Consider the following 11,322-nt stretch of genomic DNA (forward strand, 5'->3'; position numbering starts at 1 on the left):
CGCGAGTAGGCGTTCGAGACCCTGCCCGTATGTACGTACGTGGCCGTATTTTCTTTCTTGCACACTGGCCGTTGTACATACGTGTACATGCTACGTGCGCACCTCTACTACGACACGTGCGCGCCTCTACCATGGACCAGTATGTACGTACACGTTTGCGACCAGAATGACAACGCTACGTACGCTTCGACTAGGTGGGTCCCGACTGTCAGACACTTCCTTGCATGCGAAGATGTAGCTGGTGGGTCCCAGCAGTCACGGGGGCGAATCGTTTTTTTACCCAGACGCACTTCCTTGTGTGCGAAGATGTCGCTGGTAGGTCCCAGCAGTCAGGGGGGAAACGTTTTTTTGTGAAATAAGGTTACCCGTCTGGTGGGTCCCTGCTGTCAGGTGGAGGGATCATTATTTTCCGCGTAATAAGGAGGCACTTCCTTGCTGCGGCTGTGTACCCAACTGTTAGCCTATCCATGTACAGTCCATGTCCGATGGAAGCCGTTCCTTGATCATGTTGACTACGCCGCGCCGAGAGCACCAGGGCGGTGGACGACTGTGAGGCCTAGGAAGGGGACGACGCGGAGCTGGGGAAGCCGTGGTAGTGGATGCCCACGCATAGAGGAGTATGTGGGTTCACTGGTTCGCTGCGGTGTGAGGCTGCCGTCGCCGCAGAATAACAGGGGGTGTGGGTGAGTAGAGGGATGGCCTGGCCAGCGGTGGGAGTAGTAGGGGGCGGTGAGGCCTCCGCGGCATCGCAGCCGGCCATGGCAGGTAGGAGCATGAGGCACGACCGGCGCTGGTTTGGGCAGCTGGAGCAAGAAGACCAGAGGTTGAAGAAGCACTACGGTCGTTGGATGGACATCGTACGATCACTGGAGCTATAATCGTTCATATTGACTAAGTTGACAAAGCCCTCCGTCCCCGTCAACTTAGTTGGCCCACAAGTCAGCCTCCCACCATTGTGGGTCCCAGCTAGCACGGGGGTACTCATTTTTTTGTGCGTAATAAGGAGACACTTCCTTGCGTGCGAAGATATATCTGGTGGGTCCGACCTGTCAGTGGTGGAAACGTTTTTTCGTGAAATACAGAGGCCCTTCCGGTGGGTCCCAGCTGTCAGGTGGAGGAATCATTATTTTGCGCGTAATAAGGAGGCTTTTCCTGGCGTGCGGCCATGGACCCAGCTGTCAGCCTCTCCACGCAGAGTCTACTTCCGATGGTGTTGTTCATTGACCATGTTGACCACTCCGCGCCGAGCGCATCCAAGGTGGTGGACGACAGCGAGGCCCCGGACAGCAACGAGCCGGAGATGGGAAGACACGGGAGTAGAGTCGCAGACGGAGAGGTGTACGAGGGTTAATTGGTTCTGGTGCGGTGTGGTTCGGCAGTCGGTGGAGAATAACAGGAGGTGTGGAGGGGTGGAGGGATGACCTGGCCAACGGTGGAGTAGCGCTTCACAGCGAAGCATGCTAAGCAGAGCTGCTAGCAGCAGGAGGCGGGAGCAGGTGGTCCCGGCGCTGCTTGAGGAAGAAGACGAGAGATTGAAGATGGATGCCGGTCGTTGGATGTAAATCCAACGGCTAACGATCTTAGAATCATTTATTGACTATGTTGACAACGACTTGCATTGGCTTCGACCTATTGGCCCACATTTCAGCCTGCAAAAATGTGGCACGTATTCAACCCATTTTTTCAGAATTTACAGTCTTTTTTTGCGGGGTAGAATTTACAGTCAGTTTGATCTTTGTTTTTGAATTACAGTCCATTAGCTGGGCTGGGTGAAGAAATAATGTAGCATCCATGCGGCCCATTTATGTTTTTCCTAAAAAATTACAGGCCATTTGCAGTTTCTCGAAATACACGATTTTGCCGGGCTGATTCTAATTATAATGTTGGGGTGGGCACATCAATGTTATAAAAAAACAGGGGATGAGCATTTTGTTATATATATATATATTTAAATAATAAGTGATTTATTATTACTGATAAGGACATCAATACCATTGTTACACCCACAGCCCCTACTGTTACATATACTGGACCAATTACTAGAGCTCGCGCACGCCAATTAAATTACCAGGTACTTTCGTTTCTTGGTAATGATTCTAATGTTCATGAGATTATGATGCTGCCTAAATTGGATACATTTGTTTTGCTTACAAATGAAGGGCCTAGCTTGGAGAAGGATGAACATTGGAGCAAGAACATGCATGGAGTTGATGGCATGCGCAAGGGGATCAAGAACGGAGTTACAAGTGATGATTTCAGGACTTTGAAGCCGCCATAAGGAGTGCATGAAGCCTTGGACAAAATATACAAGATGCCAATTCATAATATTCGTCCATAGGCTATTCTAGGTGCTGCGTCACCTTATTAATGGGCCAGCCCCATGTAATTTCGAAATACTTAAGTATAGGCTATTTTTAGAGTCCGTATGTGTGGGGAAACAAGAGTTAGGGTTGGTTTCGGACCCCACCCTCAAGGGCCACGAAATTCCCCCCTCTTCCTCCATATATACAGCCCTTAGGGCGTCGTTTAGACTTTGGGTTTTGTTTAGATTAAAAGTTCTCCATAGCTGCAACTTCGCGTACTTCGTTTGTGTCCAACGACCAGACCAAGACGTCACAGAACCCCACCTTGATCAATAAAGCTTTCATCTTATATTCGCAATATCCAGATTGCAATCTCAGTTTCTTGCTTGTTCTTCGTTTGCTCGCAGGAAATAGACCCTCGTGGTCAGGTTGATCGTGCTCCGGCGTGGTCAATATGTAGGACCTTGAAGTAGATGTGTCTAGAAGGGGGGGGGGTGATTAGACACTTAATGCTAAAGTTGCAATTTTTAAGCTTTTTCGGTTTAAGTGGAGTTTTGGCATAATTTCAACATTCACAATACATATCAAGCAAGTATGCAAAGAGTATATAGGCAGCGGAAAGTAAAGCATGCAACTTGCAAGAATGTAAAGGGAAGGGTTTGGAGAATTCAAACGCAATTGGAGACACGGATGTTTTCCCGTGGTTCAGATAGGTGGTGCTATCCTACATCCACGTTGATGGAGACTTCAACCCACGAAGGGTAACGGTTGCGCGAGTCCACGGAGGGCTCCGCCCACGAAGGGTCCACGAAGAAGCAACCTTGTCTATCCCACCATGGCCATCGCCCACGAAGGACTTGCCTCACTAGCGGTAGATCTTCACGAAGTAGGCGATCTCCTTGCCCTTACAAACTCCTTGGTTCAATTCCACAATCTTGTCGGAGGCTCCCAAGTGACACCTAGCCAATCTAGGAGACACCACTCTCCAAGAAGTAACAAATGGTGTGTTGATGATGAACTCCTTGCTCTTGTGCTTCGAATGATAGTCTCCCCAACACTCAACTCTCTCTCATAGGATTTGGATCTGGTGGAAAGAAGATTTGATTGGAAAGCAACTTGGGGAAGGCTAGAGATCAAGATTCATATGGTTTGAATGGATTATCTTGGTCTCAACACATGAGTAGGTGGTTCTTTCTCAGAACATAATAGTTGGAATGGTGTATGTGTTCTGATGGCTCTCTCTATGAATGAAGAGGAGGTGGAGGGGTATATATAGCCTCCACACAAAATCCAACCGTTACACACAGTTTTCAAATATCGGTGGGACCGAATCAACAAACTCGGTCGGACCGAAATAGTAAACCTAGTGACCGTTAGAGATTTCGGTGGGACCGACCGGATCAACTCGGTGGGACCGTGTGCTAGGGTTAGGGTAAATCCAAAACTCGGTTTGACCGATTACTCAAACTCGGTGGGACCGATTTGGGTAATAAGTGAAACAGAGAGTTGGCCAAGCAAACTCGGTGGGACCGATTGCATATCTCGGTGGGACCGAGAATAATGCAATAGGTAACAGAGAGTTTGCAAGCCCATCTCAGTGAGACCGAGATCCCATCGGTGAGACCGAACTGATTGGGGTTTCTGGCAGTGGCTATGACATGTGAAACTCGGTGGCGCCGGATAGGAACAATTGGTAGGACCGAGTTTGGCTTTAGGTTTAGGTCATATGTGGAAGTGGGAAAGTAGCTGAGGATTTTGGAGCATATCATTAAGCACTTGAGCAAGAGGCTCATTAAACAACACCTCATCCCTCCTTGATAGTATTGGCTTTTCCTATGGACTCAATGTGATCTTGGATCACTAAAATGTAAAATGAAGAGTCTTGAGCTTTGAGCTTTAGCCAATCCTTTGTCCTTAGCATCTTGGAGAACTTCCCACAGCCTTTAGTCCATGCCACTCCATTGTTGAACTTATCTGAAACATACTAGATAGAAATGTTAGTCCAACAAGAGATATGTTGTCATCAATTATCAAAACCACCTAGGGAGCACTTGTGCTTTCAATCTCCCCCTTTTTGGTAATTGATGGCAACATACATCAAAGCTTTAGATAAAGATATAAAGAGCAGCAAGTAAAGCTTTGGAAGGACATGTACCAAGCATAGGCTCCCCCTACATGTATGCGCTCATGTAAATGTGAAATATAGAGGCATGTGAGAGCATAACCATGACAGAGTAGGCAATGTGTTACATGTATCTTGGCCATATGCATCAGAGCAAAGGATTATCAAGGAAAATACCTTCATGTTCATGAGTCCTTCTTGCAAACAGTATGTACATAAGCAAGAACTCCTCATACTCATGATTTTGATGCATACACTTACCTTGTAGTCTTTGGTTGGCTTAGGATGGAATGAACCTGCACAAACAATGTTAGATAACACAGGTACATCCACTAGCCAGAGCAACCACAAGAAACCACAAGAATACCAAGACTGGGATGACATGTAGAGAGTAAGTACTAGGTACTACATTGGATTCAACATGTCCCCAAGAGTAAAGATATGCAACGAATTTGACTGATCTCTTTCCCTTAGGTGTCTTGCTCCCCCTGAATCTTACATGGGATATTGGGAGAAGATAGGGAACAGAAAAACAGAGCTGAAAGATACAAATGAACATGTCTTCTCCCCTTAAAAAGACATGTGACATCTCTCCTCTTGAACATCAAGCATCTGGGATCCTTGAGTATTTTCTCTCCCCCTGGAAATCTCTTTCTCCCTTGTAGGTTTGGTCCTTGAGACTTTTTCTCCCCCTTGATGTGATCTCTCTTTCCTTCAAGCTTTGATGTGATCTCTCTCTCCCCCTTTGACATCAATTTCCAAGAAGGGCTTTCTGGAATCCGTCGTATAGGTTTGGTCCTTGAGACTCAGCACAAAGCAATGGATAAAACTGTGATGCTTGCAGAGGACAAGATTCATTGAGTGGAGCTGGATCAGAAGGAAAATAGAATATGTGACAAACTGTTTTTCCTGTTGCTAAATCGGTGGCACCGAGTGGTATGTTTCGGTGGTACCGAAGGAATTCGGTTGGACCGAAAATTACAATTCGGTGAGACCGAGTTCACACAGAGAAAGACACTTGTCACCTCAGCTCACTACACATGTAGGATCTCACAGCAATGAATTACCTGAAGGATTTGCAAGGAATTAAATGCAGAAAATGCAAAACAAAACAGAACGAAGAGAGACTAAAAGATCTATATGAAGTTGAAGGAAACAAATAAACAAGCATGAGACAAATGCAGTAACACAGAAAAGAACACAAGAGAACTTCATCTAGAGTTGGGCGGTGACATAGTCACCTATGTTAGAGTATATTGACTTAGGAGTCAAGTGAGAACACTTGATCATAGGTCATACTCATCGTTTAAGCTCAAAATGGGGTTACCATTTTTCGTTTAAGCATCTTGATGTATTCACATCTTGTTGAGTTGCTTTGACTCATGTCTTGGAGTAAAGCTTCTTTAAGATGGAATAACATACCTTGGGTGGTGGTGTGGTTCTTGCTCATGTAGTTGAACTTGTGTGGATGCTCAAGGTTGATGTGGTTCATCAAGAGTTGGGAGCACCACTCGGAGTTTGAGTTCATCTTTCTACACGGGTTAGTTCTTGCAAGGAAGAGCACTTGTGTATCCAAAAATGACAATCATGGAGCTCAACATAGAATTTGTCAAAGGATATGTTTGAATGGTTTTGGTAAGCTTCCTTGTCTTCAACCACCATTGTGTAGAGACTTGGTGATGTAGAGATTGCTCAAGATGTGAGTGAGTCGCAATCTCATGGAATTAGGTTCAACCAAGCACCTACATGGGTTAGACAACATGCAAGATAAATATATCCAAGACATAAGATAGTCATCATAAGAGATATATCATGGATTAGTCATAAGCTCATGTCTTGCATGTATCCAATGGAGTTCCTACTCCAAGTTCGAAGCATCAATAATGTTCAATTCTCCTCTCAACCTGCAAAACACTTTCTCATCAAGAGGTTTAGTAAATATATCCGCTAATTGCTTATCGGTGCGAACATGTTTAAGATTAATGTCACCCTTAGCAACATGGTCTCGAATGAAATGATGACGAACTTCAATATGCTTAGTTCGAGAATGTTGTATGGGATTATGACCAATTTTGATAGCACTTTCATTGTCACAAAGCAGTGGAACATGTTTCACATAGATTCCATAATCTTTAAGAGTTTGGGTCATCCAAAGTAATTGAGCACAACATGAACCAGCGGCAATGTATTCCGCTTCGGCGGTGGATAGAGATACCGAATTTTGTTTCTTGGAGGACCAAGACACGAGAGATCTACCAAGAAATTGACAAGTACCCGAAGTGGACTTTCTATCAACCTTGTCTCCGGCATAATCCGAGTCGGAATAGCCAAAAAGATCAAAAGAAGACCTCTTAGGATACCAAATGCCAAAGTTTGGTGTATGAATTAAGTATCTCACTATCCTTTTCACGGCCTTAAGATGACATTCTTTAGGAGCAGCTTGATATCGTGCACACATGCACACACTTAGCATAATATCGGGACGTGAAGCACATAGGTATAACAATGAACCAATCATAGAGCGATAAACCTTTTGATCAACCAGTTCACCGTCTTTGGTCAAATCATTATGTCCACTAGTAGGCATGGGTGTAGACATACCTTTGCATTCTTGCATATTGAACTTCTTGAATAAGTCCTTGGTGTACTTTGTTTGAGAGACAAATGTACCTTCCTTAGTTTTCTTGATTTGCAAACCGAGAAAGAATTTGAGTTCACTCATCATAGACATCTCAAACTTCTCTGACATTAGCTTTCCAAACTTTTCACTAAAGAGAGGGTTAGTTGAACCAAATATGATATCATCAACATAAATTTGGCATACAAATAGTTCTCCATTAACCCTCTTAGTAAAAAGAGTAGAATGAATTTTACCAATTTCGAAACCACTTGCAATAAGGAACTTGGTCAAGCATTTATACCATGCTCTAGGAGCTTGTTTAAGACCATAAAGAGCTTTGTGAAGTTTGTAAACATGATTAGGTTTCTTAGGATTGACAAAGCCGGGAGGTTGTTTGACATAAACTTCCTCCTCTATTTCACCATTTAGAACAGCACTTTTAATGTCCATTTGGTACAAGGTGATATTATGGTGATTAGCATAGGCAAGTAAGATGCGAATGGACTCAAGTCTAGCAACGGGAGCATATGTCTCACCATAGTCCATACCTTCGACTTGTGTGTACCCTTGGGCGACGAGACGTGCTTTGTTGCGAACCACTTGTCCATCTTCATCTTGCTTGTTGCGAAACACCCATTTGGTACCAATGATGTTGTGGTTGTTGTCGGGCTTCTCAACCAATGTCCAAACTTGGTTTCTCTCAAAGTTGTGTAGCTCTTTATGCATAGCGTTTATCCAATCCGGATCTTCCAATGCTTCTTCAACCTTCAGAGGTTCAATGCTAGAGATGAATGAATAGTTTTCACAAAATTTAGCTAAACGAGTCTTCGAGCGAGTGATTCTCCCGGTTTGTATGTCATTGAAGATTTGCTCGACGGGATGATCTTTGGCAATTCTTGCTCGAACTCGTGAGAGCTTTTGCTTGGGTCTTCGTTGAACATCTTCTTCATCTTGTTCTTCTTCTTGGCCTTCTTCATTGTTGACGTTGTCGTTCTCTTGTCGTGGTGGAGAAGGAGGTTGTTGATGTTCGTCTTGATGCATTTCCTTGTCTTCTTCATCTTGGTGTGTCCCACTTGTGGATGCTTCCGTGTCGAATCTTGGTTCACCTTGTCGTGAAGTAGAAGCTTCCACTTGGACGGATGACGTACTCTCCTTCACCTCCGTTGGACGAACTTTGCCAATGGACAAGTCTTGGATTGCTTCTGAAGGGTCTTTGTCTCCTACATCAATTGGCAATTGCTCTACTTGCGAGCCATTAGATTCATCATACTTCACATCTACCGTCTCTTCAACCTTTCGGGTGAAATTGTTGTAGACACGGTAAGTGTGAGAGTTTGAGCCGTAACCGAGTAGGAAACCTTCATGAGATTTAGGAGCAAACTTTGAACGATGATGCTTATCAAGAATGTAGCACTTTGAGGCGAATACTCGAAAGTATCCCACTTGGGGTTTGTTACCGGTGAGAGCTCGTATGCTGTCTTGCCGAGTAGCTTGTGAAGGTACAAGTGATTTGTTGCGTGACAAGCTGTCTCAACCGCCTCTGCCCAAAAGTGCTTCGGCGTCTTGTATTCATCAAGCATCGTTCTTGCCATTTCGACGAGCGTCCGGTTCTTCCTCTCAACAACTCCATTTTGTTGAGGTGTGTACGTAGCCGAGAACTCGTGTGAAATCCCTTCTTCGTCAAGAAAGGTGTCCACATTTGCGTTCTTGAACTCCGTTCCGTTGTCACTCTGAACCTTCTTGATCTTCACGTCAAACTGATTTTGGGCTTTCCTAGCGAAGTTTTTGAAGATCTTCTGGACCTGCGACTTGTCATTAAGAAAGAACACCCACGTAAATCTTGAAAAATCATCAACTATAACTAGACCAAAAGAATTTCCACCGAGACTCTTGTAGGCATTGGGACCAAAAAGATCCATATGAAGTAGCTCGAGTGGCCTCCTTGTGGTCATGATGTTCTTCACGGGATGCCTTCGTCCAACCTGTTTACCTTCTTGACAAGCACTGCAAAGTCTATCCTTATCAAATATGACATCGTTAACTCCAAGGATATGATTTCCTTTAATAAGCTTGTCAAGGTTTCTCATACCAACGTGACCTAGTCGTCTATGCCACAACCAACCTTTTGAGGATTTAGCAATAAAGCAAGTTTTAGGTTGTGCCTTTTTAGAGAAATCGACAATGTAAAGATCACCTCTACGCATACCGGTAAAGACCATTTTATGATTGTCTCGACGAAACACTTGGCAATCTACCTCAGTAAATAGAACATTCAAGCCAAAATCAGCAAGTCTAGATACTGAAAGTAAGTTGTAGCCGAGAGATTCAACGAGCATGACATTTTGAATGGAACTATCATGTGAGATGGCCACCTTACCAAGGCCAACCACTTTACCCTTTGAATTATCACCAAAGGTGACATATTTCCGAGGGCCGTCATTTTCAGCAAGCTCACGGAACATCTCTTCATCTCCAGTCATATGATCAGTACATCCACTATCAAGAACCCATTCCTTTCCTCCTGACTCATATCCCCGAAGATTTGCCGTAAGACCAAAATGTCTCATTGCATCATCAAGATCGAAGTCACTATCATCATCATCATAGTATCCATGTTCACCATGATCTTGTGACTCATCATTTCCTAGAGAAGGTAATTCATTAGATAAATGATCATCAAGGTGGTCACTTTTATGAATTCTTATAGCTTCGAGTATAATATCACTAATGATTCCAACATCTCCTTTAGCATGCTTGAGATTGGTAAGCTCAAATAGACAATCACCAAAACTAGGATCACTAGAGTTCATTTTACTCAAGGCAATAGATTTATGGAGAATTTCATCCAAATTTTTCAAGGAATGATCGGGAAATCGTTCCTGAAGAAATTTCCATATAGTATGGGCACAATTAAGAGTAGGCAAACTAGCAATCAATTTTTTGGGCAATCCTCTAATGATGAGCTCAATAGTTCTAAGATTGCGAATCATGTCAATATCTTCATCTAAGGTAGGATGCAAAGAATCAATATGAGGTGCACAAGGGCTAGCAATATACTTGTTCAAATGATATTGATTGAAGATTACAAGCATCTCGTTTTTCCACTCATGAAAATACTCTCCATCAAGAATAGGCACTCTATGTCTAAGACTCCCTAAAGTAGACACATCCATCTTCCGCCAATGGTGATTAAACCAAGGCAATGGAGACCAAAGCTCTGATACCACTTGTAGGACCTTGAAGTAGATGTGTCTAGAAGGGGGGGGGTGATTAGACACTTAATGCTAAAGTTGCAATTTTTAAGATTTTTCAGTTTAAGTGGAGTTTTGGCATAATTTCAACATTCACAATACATATCAAGCAAGTATGCAAAGAGTATATAGGCAGTGGAAAGTAAAGCATGCAACTTGCAAGAATGTAAAGGGAAGGGTTTGGAGAATTCAAACGCAATTGGAGACACAGATGTTTTCCCGTGGTTCGGATAGGTGGTGCTATCCTACATCCACGTTGATGGAGACTTCAACCCACGAAGGGTAACGGTTGCGTGAGTCCACGGAGGGCTCCACCCACGAAGGGTCCACGAAGAAGCAACCTTGTCTATCCCACCATGGCCATCGCCCACGAAGGACTTGCCTCACTAGCGGTAGATCTTCACGAAGTAGGCGATCTCCTTGCCCTTACAAACTCCTTGGTTCAACTCCACAATCTTGTCGGAGGCTCCCAAGTGACACCTAGCCAATCTAGGAGACACCACTCTCCAAGAAGTAACAAATGGCATGTTGATGATGAACTCCTTGCTCTTGTGCTTCGAATGATAGTCTCCCCAACACTCAACTCTCTTTCATAGGATTTGGATCTGGTGGAAAGAAGATTTGAGTGGAAAGCAACTTGGGGAAGGCTAGATATCAAGATTCATATGGTTTGAATGGATTATCTTGGTCTCAACACATGAGTAGGTGGTTCTTTCTCAAAACATATGAGTTGGAATGGTGTATGTGTTCTGATGGCTCTCTCTACGAATGAAGAGGAGGTGGAGGGGTATATATAGCCTCCACACAAAATCCAACCGTTACACACAGTTTTCCAATCTCGGTGGGACCGAATCAACAAACTCGGTCGGACCGAAATAGTAAACCTAGTGACCATTAGAGATTTCGGTGGGACCGACTGGATCAACTCGGTGGGACCGATGTGCTAGGGTTAGGGTAAATCCAAAACTCGGTTTGACCGATTACTCAAACTCGGTGGGACTGATTTGGGTAATAAGTGAAACAGAG

Source organism: Triticum urartu, chromosome 2A, assembly GCF_056163025.1.
Source record: "Triticum urartu cultivar PI428250 chromosome 2A, HENAU_Tu73, whole genome shotgun sequence".
NCBI classification, from domain to species: domain Eukaryota; kingdom Viridiplantae; phylum Streptophyta; class Magnoliopsida; order Poales; family Poaceae; genus Triticum; species Triticum urartu.